This window comes from Salvelinus sp. IW2-2015, linkage group LG37 (genome assembly GCF_002910315.2).
Source record: "Salvelinus sp. IW2-2015 linkage group LG37, ASM291031v2, whole genome shotgun sequence".
NCBI classification, from domain to species: Eukaryota; Metazoa; Chordata; class Actinopteri; order Salmoniformes; family Salmonidae; genus Salvelinus; species Salvelinus sp. IW2-2015.
In genome coordinates this window covers 4,997,585-5,007,291 of record NC_036876.1, presented here as the reverse complement: position 1 = coordinate 5,007,291, position 9,707 = coordinate 4,997,585, and the positions used below count along the sequence as shown (strand labels likewise).

Here is a 9,707-nt window from a genome sequence, read left to right as displayed (position 1 = left end):
TATTTGTCTATAGATGTCTTTAGTGAAGGTACGTGTGTAAAGCATAGGGTGACGTGTTGGCTGCGTTCAAGGTCACCCTTGGTCTCTTAGCACAGTAGCTGCCGTGATCAGTTGAGGGAATGTGTTAAATGTTGCTCAATTTTCAGACCTCAAACACAGCTTATACAATACAGTAGTTTTATTCTAGTGATCTCTCATTCAGGATTTACTCTCAAATGAAAAGATAGATAGAATGCCCTCCTATGATATTGTTATTGAGTAGGTCCATGGTTCTCGTGGCCTAAAACCACACTGATTGAGAATAATGTACTGATCTCTACGTCAAATTACCTAATACATAGCTCATTGTGTTTTTTCACACATTTCAGTTGACTTGGTATTGCTAAGCTGCCTCCTTCAAATAGTTGGTTTACTGTTGCTAAAATGGTCAGCTTGAAGAGTAAGTAGTATAGCCTACAGTATGAGAGAAATAAGAGTTCTGAGACATCCGGCTGAAAACCACAGAAATAGAAAGAGAGAGAGAGAGAGAAAGAGAGAGAGTGGGAGAGGGACAGTAAAGAGCAGAGAAAGAGTGAAATAAGGATATTGCTTGCAATAGGCCAGCAGGCCCTAACAAAGCGTAGAGACTTCCTCATCTTGTGTTCATCACAGACCACAAAGTACCTGGAAATAAGTTGCTGTGTGTGTGATGGGGTGTTAGTGGCATGAGAACAGAAAACACTTTTCAACACTACAACTTCAAGAGGGCCCAAATAAATACATTAAAATTGCTTTGTCKTGATTATTGTTGAACACTTTATTAATCTTATCACAAGCAAGTCAATGTCAAATGGCAGAGAAGCAATTCATTTAATTATTAGTAGCTACAGTTACAATAACAAAGCTAATACAGTTAATGAAGAGCTCATTCATTTTAATGGACATATTTTTTTTCTTCTGCTGTCTGATCCCAGAGTACACCTTCTCTTCCATGTTGCTTCTCTGTCTTCTAGACCTCTTTTCCTTGTTACTCAGATTCAGAGCTACCAGTGGAGGGTCATCAAAGGAGGAAGGGGAGGACCATCCTCCTCAGTAAATTTCATGAATAAAAAATGTTAAATCATTAAATAAGTTCTACTTTTTTGATAACACTATTCTAAATATAATCACATGTCACCAAATAATTGATTAAAATATACTATTTTGCAATGAAGGTCTACCGTAGCCTCAACAGCACTCTGTAGGGTAGCAACATGGTGTAGTCTCAGGACAGCTAGTTTCCGTCCTCCTCTGGGTACATTGACTTCAATTCAAAACCTAGGGGGCTCATGGTTCTCACCCTCTTCCATAGACTTAAACAGCAATTATGACAACTTCCATAGGACGTCCTCCAACCTATCAGAGCTCTTGCAGCATAAACTGACATGTTGTCCACCCAATGAAAGGATCAGAGATTGATTCTGGTACTGGAAGCGTAAGCTACAGCTAGCTAGCACTGCATTGCATAAACTGTGGTGAGTAGTTGACTCAAAGACAGAGAAAGACAATAGTTGAACAGTTTTGAGCAAATACATTTCTTGCAAAATGAAGGAGAAGCAAGAGAGAGATGGAAAGAGATTTTGTCCTTTCTTTCACTTTCACCCACTTATCTAGCAAATGCAACTAGCTAGTTTAGCCCACTGAAACACCCTGCTCAAACAGAGGGATGCTATGTTAGCTAGCTGGCTATGACTATCCAACACAACACTGGAACTCTTGTCTCAAGTAGACCACAATGGAAATAAATCCCAGACTTTATTGTGTGTTATCCTCAATGATTTTATTCATGTGCATGTATGGCTTTTACATTTTATGTGTGCCTGTTTTTTTAAATGGTCGAATTAATAAACTAAACTAAACTAAACTTCCAAGTCAAGGTAAGTTTTTGGTTTTCCTAATTCATTCAAGTGCTAAACTGCTAACTGACTGCACACTGTAATGTTACTGCATGATTGTAGCAGGTTTACTAACACTTTAGTTCAATTAGCTATGTTGACTATGACGTTACTTTAGCTAATATGCTGACAACGATGTAGGCTGTTTGTAGCGGTTATGATATGGTTCGGCTTTGAAAGGTTTTTTCACCTGGTCACATACAGATGATGTGTTGTGTATGGAAGTCCACAAGCAAAGGGATGATGTGAGAGGATGGGGAGATCATAGATGCAAGAAGGAATACAACTAGGCTGTTATGAATGTGAACTNTTGATTAAAATATACTATTTTGCAATGAAGGTCTACCGTAGCCTCAACAGCACTCTGTAGGGTAGCAACATGGTGTAGTCTCAGGACAGCTAGTTTCCGTCCTCCTCTGGGTACATTGACTTCAATTCAAAACCTAGGGGGCTCATGGTTCTCACCCTCTTCCATAGAGTTAAACAGTAATTATGACAACTTCCACAGGACGTCCTCCAACCTATCAGAGCTCTTGCAGCATAAACTGACATGTTGTCCACCCAATGAAAGGATCAGAGATTGATTCTGGTACTGGAAGCGTAAGCTACAGCTAGCTAGCACTGCATTGCATAAACTGTGGTGAGTAGTTGACTCAAAGACAGAGAAAGACAATAGTTGAACAGTTTTGAGCAAATACATTTCTTGCAAAATGAAGGAGAAGCAAGAGAGAGATGGAAAGAGATTTTGTCCTTTCTTTCACTTTCACCCACTTATCTAGCAAATGCAACTAGCTAGTTTAGCCCACTGAAACACCCTGCTCAAACAGAGGGATGCTATGTTAGCTAGCTGGCTATGACTATCCAACACAACACTGGAACTCTTGTCTCAAGTAGACCACAATGGAAATAAATCCCAGACTTTATTGTGTGTTATCCTCAATGATTTTATTCATGTGCATGTATGGCTTTTACATTTTATGTGTGCCTGTTTTTTTAAATGGTCGAATTAATAAACTAAACTAAACTAAACTTCCAAGTCAAGGTAAGTTTTTGGTTTTCCTAATTCATTCAAGTGCTAAACTGCTAACTGACTGCACACTGTAATGTTACTGCATGATTGTAGCAGGTTTACTAACACTTTAGTTCAATTAGCTATGTTGACTATGACGTTACTTTAGCTAATATGCTGACAACGATGTAGGCTGTTTGTAGCGGTTATGATATGGTTCGGCTTTGAAAGGTTTTTTCACCTGGTCACATACAGATGATGTGTTGTGTATGGAAGTCCACAAGCAAAGGGATGATGTGAGAGGATGGGGAGATCATAGATGCAAGAAGGAATACAACTAGGCTGTTATGAATGTGAACTGTGTTTATGAGTGATCAGGGGTGTATTCATTACATTCTGTTGAAAAACATTTCTTAAACGGAAGTGAACGGATCAAAAAGGTGTTAAACATACGTGAATTTGCTCAATAGAAACTCTTGTTTGCAACTGTTGTACTAATCATTAAGTATATATCAGCTGATGCAGGTAATATGTGTGGAAGGAGGAATTCAATGTGCCAATGTGTGTCATTGTCTGTCACCTCAAATGTTTCTCTCAACCCGTGTGCACCTACGTTGTAAACTTTACTTCATAGGCTTGTGTAGCAACCTCATTTTTTTACCTTTCTTTAACTAGGCAAGTCAGTTAAGAAAAAAATATTATTTACAATGATAGCCTACCCAGCCAAACCCTCCCCTGACACGGACCACTGTGTGCCGCCCTATGAGACTCCCGATCGTGATAAAGCCCGGGACCAAACCAGGTTCTGTAGTGACGTCTCTAGCACTGTGATGCAGTGTCTTAGACCACTGCGCCACTCGGGAGGCAGCTAAAGGGAAAATTCAAGTAACATGTAGTCGCATTAACGTATTGTTGTTACATTGAACTGGGTGAATGGAATATGAAATCGTCCTCCCTCATCTTAAATGGCACTGGCTGAAACTGGGAGCTACGTAATAGAGATTGTCTGCATCTTGCGCATGTGAAGAACACTTATAAAATGGAGGGAGAAAATTACTATACTGTATGTTTGTTTTTGTAACTATTTTCACTATTTTTTTTATGGTAATACAAAACATCAGGAATTCTGCTTACCCCTGCATCTGAAGAAGATTCTCCTGGACCTTTTGTCTGAGAGACGGGTCCTGAAAAGAAAAACAGAAAAGATAAAAATACAACTGCTTCTTCCACTACAGATACATCTGAAAAGAWAAGCAACTTCTATGAAGGACTTTAGCTGCTACATAAATCATTAATTCATTTGGATATCTCTTACCTCTACACTGCAGACACTTTCTCTTGTTCACCTTGTACATGATGCAACCAAGGAGAGTGATCAGGACACAAAAGAGACCCAATGTTGCGCTCAGTCAATACAACAAGAGAAGAGGGTGTGCTCCATTCTCTGTGAAAATGATTGTACGTTTTCATATATGATAACAAAGCAAACAACAACTGTATATTTTTTTTTATTTCACCTACCCTTGATGTCAAGCTTGGTCCCCTTTCCAAACAGTGTCTCCCCACATGAGGCCATRGCACAGTAGTAMGTCTCAGCATCAGAGAGGCTGAGGTTCCTCTTGGGGAGGTTGTAGACAAATATCTGTGTAGGAGACCCAGCCTCAGGGCTCTTCTCACACTGATCACTTTGGTCTAMATGGGTKTAAATKATTCCTGGAYGGGATTCTCCTGAGCCATGTCTGAACCAATAGWTACYGTGTTCTCCTGCACAGGTCTCAGTGTGTATTGTACAGTTTAGAGTCACAGAGTCTTCTGGCTGGACTGACTCAGATACAGATTGCTGGAGCAAAGTCATGTTTCTGGACCCTGAAACTGACAGAAATGYAAATTATCCCACAGATTTTCTAGAATATCACGGTTGGAAGTGTTCTAACATATGAATTGTTAAATTAAACCAGTTTTGACGAAGATAATATGTCATATTTACACCGTATATCTCTAAATTCAGATTTACCTTTCTCATTTTTCTTTCTTGAATTTCATGGTATCCAATTAGTAGTTACAGTCTTGTCTCATCGCTGCAACTCCCGTTCGGACTCGGAAGAGGCAAAGGTCGAGAGCCGTGCATCCTAAGGTGGGTGTTCTGTAACGAGTCTTCCTCTTCCCTCTTATCCGAAGAGGAGAGCTGGATTGAACCAAGACGCAGCGATACTAGACATAGTATTTATTTAGACACGAAGACAAAACAACGAAGACAAAAAACGACTATACCTGAACTAAACTACAAAATACAAAAACAATGTAGAACAGACCTGGACGTAAGAACCTCATACACGAAGAACGCAACGAACAGGGAAATGACTACATAAAACGAACGAACAAAATGAACAAACGGCAAACCGAAACAGTCCGTATGGTGCAACACTAGACAGAACCAACTAGACACAGACAACCACCACAACACAACATGTGACCCCACTACTTAATAATTGATTCTCAATCAGAAGAGTATGAAAACACTGCTCTAATTGTCGAACATATTAGGTACCACAAGCCACATAGAAACGAAAAACATAGACGCCCACCAAAACTCACATCCTGGACAGCTAACACATACAAAACTAACAGAAAACAGGTCAAGGAACCGGTGACAAAATAACTTTTTCGTTCTCTTCTGTACATACTGTATGTGCATATGAATGAATGTGTGTGCAGAGAGCTTGCAAAGGGAAGATTTAAACTGACACAAAACGTGGGTGTTTACCATGCAAACACACCACCCATGCATGCACACAGTTAGCTGTTCACGGGTACCTGAACCATTGGTCTCTGTAAGCACAAACGAGCCACTATATGCTTTGGACAGGCGTGAAAGCCTTCTACACACCCTCTCTCTATGTGGTTTTTCAGCAGGATGTCTGTGTGGTGTCACTGTTTTTCTCATTGTTGTTGACAACAATGACAATGCAACACAGTCACTGACATGTAAGACCACACAGTATATTATCACCAAACTGAATAAGAAGGCCAGGTTGAATTCATTATTGGACTACAACTAGCTTATAGTGTCTAAATAGGATTTATCTATTTATCCAGGCTGCAGCCAGAAGGTCTTGCAGTTAACCGTACACCCATACTAAACTGACAGGTGTTACGCTTCAGTTAGAGCATGATTCTGTGAATGAAGTAATGAGACTGACATAAAGTAGACTTGTTTCATTCTGTAGTGTACGTTATTCCCCCATATACACCCATGATGCTCATCCTGTTCCCCTGGTACATATCAAGCCTGTTGTAAACCAACAACCTCCTATAGGTCATCAGGAGTACTGTAACTGTTAATGGGTGGGCCAAGTCTAAGGAAGATAAGTGATTTTCAGACCAAGAGCCTATACAGGTCCATGTACTTGTAACTGTAGCTCGTTACTGTTTGTACTCTATTTGAAATGTATTGTTTGCTTCCAGATAACAATTTTCTAATTTCATATCTGTTAACTGAAGGAAATGCATCTGTTTTCACACTGCAACCTCAGTATTGTACATTCTTTATCCAACCGGTGCTAGAAAATTATACAATGGTTCATTTAATTGATCATCTAGACACCAAAAAGTCTCTATGCTTAACACACCCTGCACAACATATCGTGCACAGTAAGCATTGGTCCACTTAAAGGAATAGTTCACCCAAATTACAAAATCACATTTTGTTCCTTACCCTATAAGCAGTCTATGGACAGGTATGACAGCAATCCATGCTTTGGTTTAGTTTCCCTGGAACTGTTTCCAAATGCTACTATTTTAGCATTTGTGGCATTCAGTATGGACCGATATTAGCATTTTTCACTCAATGTCCAAATCATTTGAAAATATCTCAAATTGATTGTGAAGCTCAGCAAAGTCACTTATAGATATTGAACATGATGTACGAAAATGCTCACATGATACTCTGTCTTGAACAAGAGGTAAGTATGCATATAATCAGATATACTGTATAGGAAACTGACATGTAGACTTTACTGACATATAGCCTTTTCTTTCAGGTTTAGAAACAGGACCAAGCTGGACAGGTAAGTGAATCGTCATTAAACTCGTTTTTCAACCACTCCACAAATTTCTTGTTAACAAAACTATAGTTTTGGCAAGTCGGTAGGACATCTACTTTGTGCATGACACAAGTAATTTTTCCAACAATTGTTTACAGACAGATTATTTCACTTATAATTCACTCTATCACAATTCCAGGAGTCAGAAGTTTACATCACTAAGTTGACTGAGCCTTTAACAGCTTGGAAATTCCAGAAATTATGTCATGGATTTAGAGAGCTTCTGATAGGCAAATTTACGTCATTTGAGTCATTGGAGGTGTACCTGTGGATGTATTTCACGGTCTACTTAAACTCAGTGCCTCTTTGTTGTACATATGGAAAATCAAAAGAAATCAGCCAAGACCTCAGAAAGAAAATTGTGGTCTGGTCATCCTTGGAGCAATCTCCAAACACCTGAAGGTACCACGTTCATCTGTACAAACAATGTACGCAAGTATAACACCATGGGACCACGCAGCCGTCATATCGCTCAGGAAGGAGATGCGTTCTGTCTCCTAGAGATGAACGTACTTTGGTGCAAAAGTGCAAATCAATCCCAGAACAACAGCAAAAGACCTTGTGAAGATGCTGGAGGAAACAGGTACAAAAGTATCTATATCCACAGTAAAACGAGTCCTATATCAAAATAACCTGAAAGGCCACTCAGCAAGGAAGAAGCACTGCTCCAAAACCGACATAAAAAAGCCAGACTACGCTTTGCAAACTGCACATGGGGACAAAGATCGTACTTTTTGGAGAAATGTCCTCTGGTCTAATGAAATAAAATAGAACTGTTTGGCCATAATGACCATCGTTATGTTGGAGGAAAAAGAGTGAGGCTTGCAAGCCGAAGAACACCATCCCAACCGTGAAGCACGGGTGGCAGCATCATGTTTGTGGGGGTGCTTTGCTGCAGGAGGGACTTGTGGACTTCACAATTAGGTGGCATCATGAGGACGGGAAAATTCTGTGGATATATTGAAGCAACATCTCAAGACATCAGTCAGGAAGTTAAAGCTTGGTCTCAAATTGGTCTTCCTAATGGACAAATCGACCAAGCATACTTCAAAGTTTGTGGCAAAATGGCTTCAGGACAACAAAGTCAAGGATTGGAGTGGCCATACAAAGCCCTGACCTCAACTACCATAGAAAATGTGTGGGCAGAACTGAAAAAGCGTGTGCGAGCAAGGAGCCTACAAAGCTGACTCAGTTACACCAGCTCTGGTCAGGGAGGAATGGGCCAAAATTCACCAACTTATTGTGGGAAGCTTGTGGAAGGCTACCCAGAATGTTTGATCCAAGTTAAACAATTTAAAGGCAATGCAACCAAATACTAATTGAGTGTATGTAAACTTCTGACCCACTGGAATGTGATGAAGAAATACAAGCTGAAACAAATCATTCTCTCTACTATTATTCTGACATTCACATTCTTAAATTATAGTGGTGATCCTAACTGACCTAAAACAGGACGTTTTAGTTGGATTTAAATGTCAGGAATTGTGAAAAACTGAGTTTAAATGTATTTGGCTAAGGTGGTTGTAAACTTCAGACTTCAACTGTATGTATTTCATCCATTCCTTTAACTAGATTGTGTGTATTAGGTTTTGTTGTGGAATATGTTAGATATAGGTTTTGTTGTGGAATTGTTAGTATTACCTGTTAGATACTGCTGCATTGTCGCATCTAGAAGCAGAAGAATTTTGCTACACTCGCAATAACATCTGCTGCACATGTGTATGTGACAATAAAGTTTGATTTGATGTGCAAGCTGGAACTGAGTCTTTATCATATGTCAAAAGAGTGGTATTGTGTCAGCCAATGTCGGAACAGTGATTTTGCACTGGCTTTCATAAAATGTTACCTTTATTTAACTAGGCAAGTCAGTAAAGAACAAATTCTTATTTACGATGACGGCCTACACCGGATGACGCTGAGCCAATTGTCCACCACCCTATAGGCTCCCAATTACAGCCAGTTTTGAAACAGCCTGGATTCGAACCAGGGTGTCAGTAGAGACCCATATAGTACTGAGATGCAGTGCCTTAGACCGCTGCGCCACTCGGGAGCAGAGAACATGGCTGTAATTGTTCTCTTGGTACATGAAAACCTTGGAAGATAAACTTCAGCTCTTCTCAACTGTCTTAACATTTGAAAGGAACGCAACATTCTAAAGTGAGTTTCAGGATAACCCTCGCTTCTCAGTGGAAAATGGCCAATGAAATAATGACCTAAGGATCTCAGACATGCAGCTGTCAGATTCAGGCACATACTACTGTGGGAGCTTTTATAACAGTAAGATGGAGTTTGGAGAAGGAGCCTTCTCATGTGAAAGGTAAAGAAAAAGTTAAATCATGGTTCTCCCAAGTGGCATGGTGTCTAATGCACTACATCGCAGTGCTAGCTGTGCACTAGAGATTCTGGGTTTGAGTCCCGGCTCCGTCGCAGCGGGCACGAACGGGAGACCCAGGGCAGCACACAAGTGGCCCAGTTTTGTCCGGTTAGGGGAGTGTTTGTCTGGCAGGGATGTCCTTGTCCCATCGCACACTAGCGACTACTGTGGTGGGGGGCGGCGCAGTGCATGCTGGCGGGTCGCCAGGTGTACGGTGTTTCCTCCGACACATTGGTGCAGCTGCTTCCAGGTTAAGTGGGCATTGTGTCGAGAAGCGGTGCGGCTTGGTTGGGTATGGTTGTTTCGGC

General features: G+C 40.5%; 1 protein-coding gene and 1 pseudogene across 1 annotated transcript in view; both read right to left on the bottom strand.

Annotated features, from left to right (window-relative positions):
• The window catches only part of LOC139023861 (uncharacterized), an 87,562-nt gene that overhangs the window by 58,840 nt on the left and 19,015 nt on the right, over positions 1 to 9,707 (bottom strand). The window lies entirely within an intron of this gene.
• LOC111960264 (uncharacterized) overlaps positions 1 to 9,707 on the bottom strand; it is an 18,477-nt pseudogene that overhangs the window by 1,928 nt on the left and 6,842 nt on the right.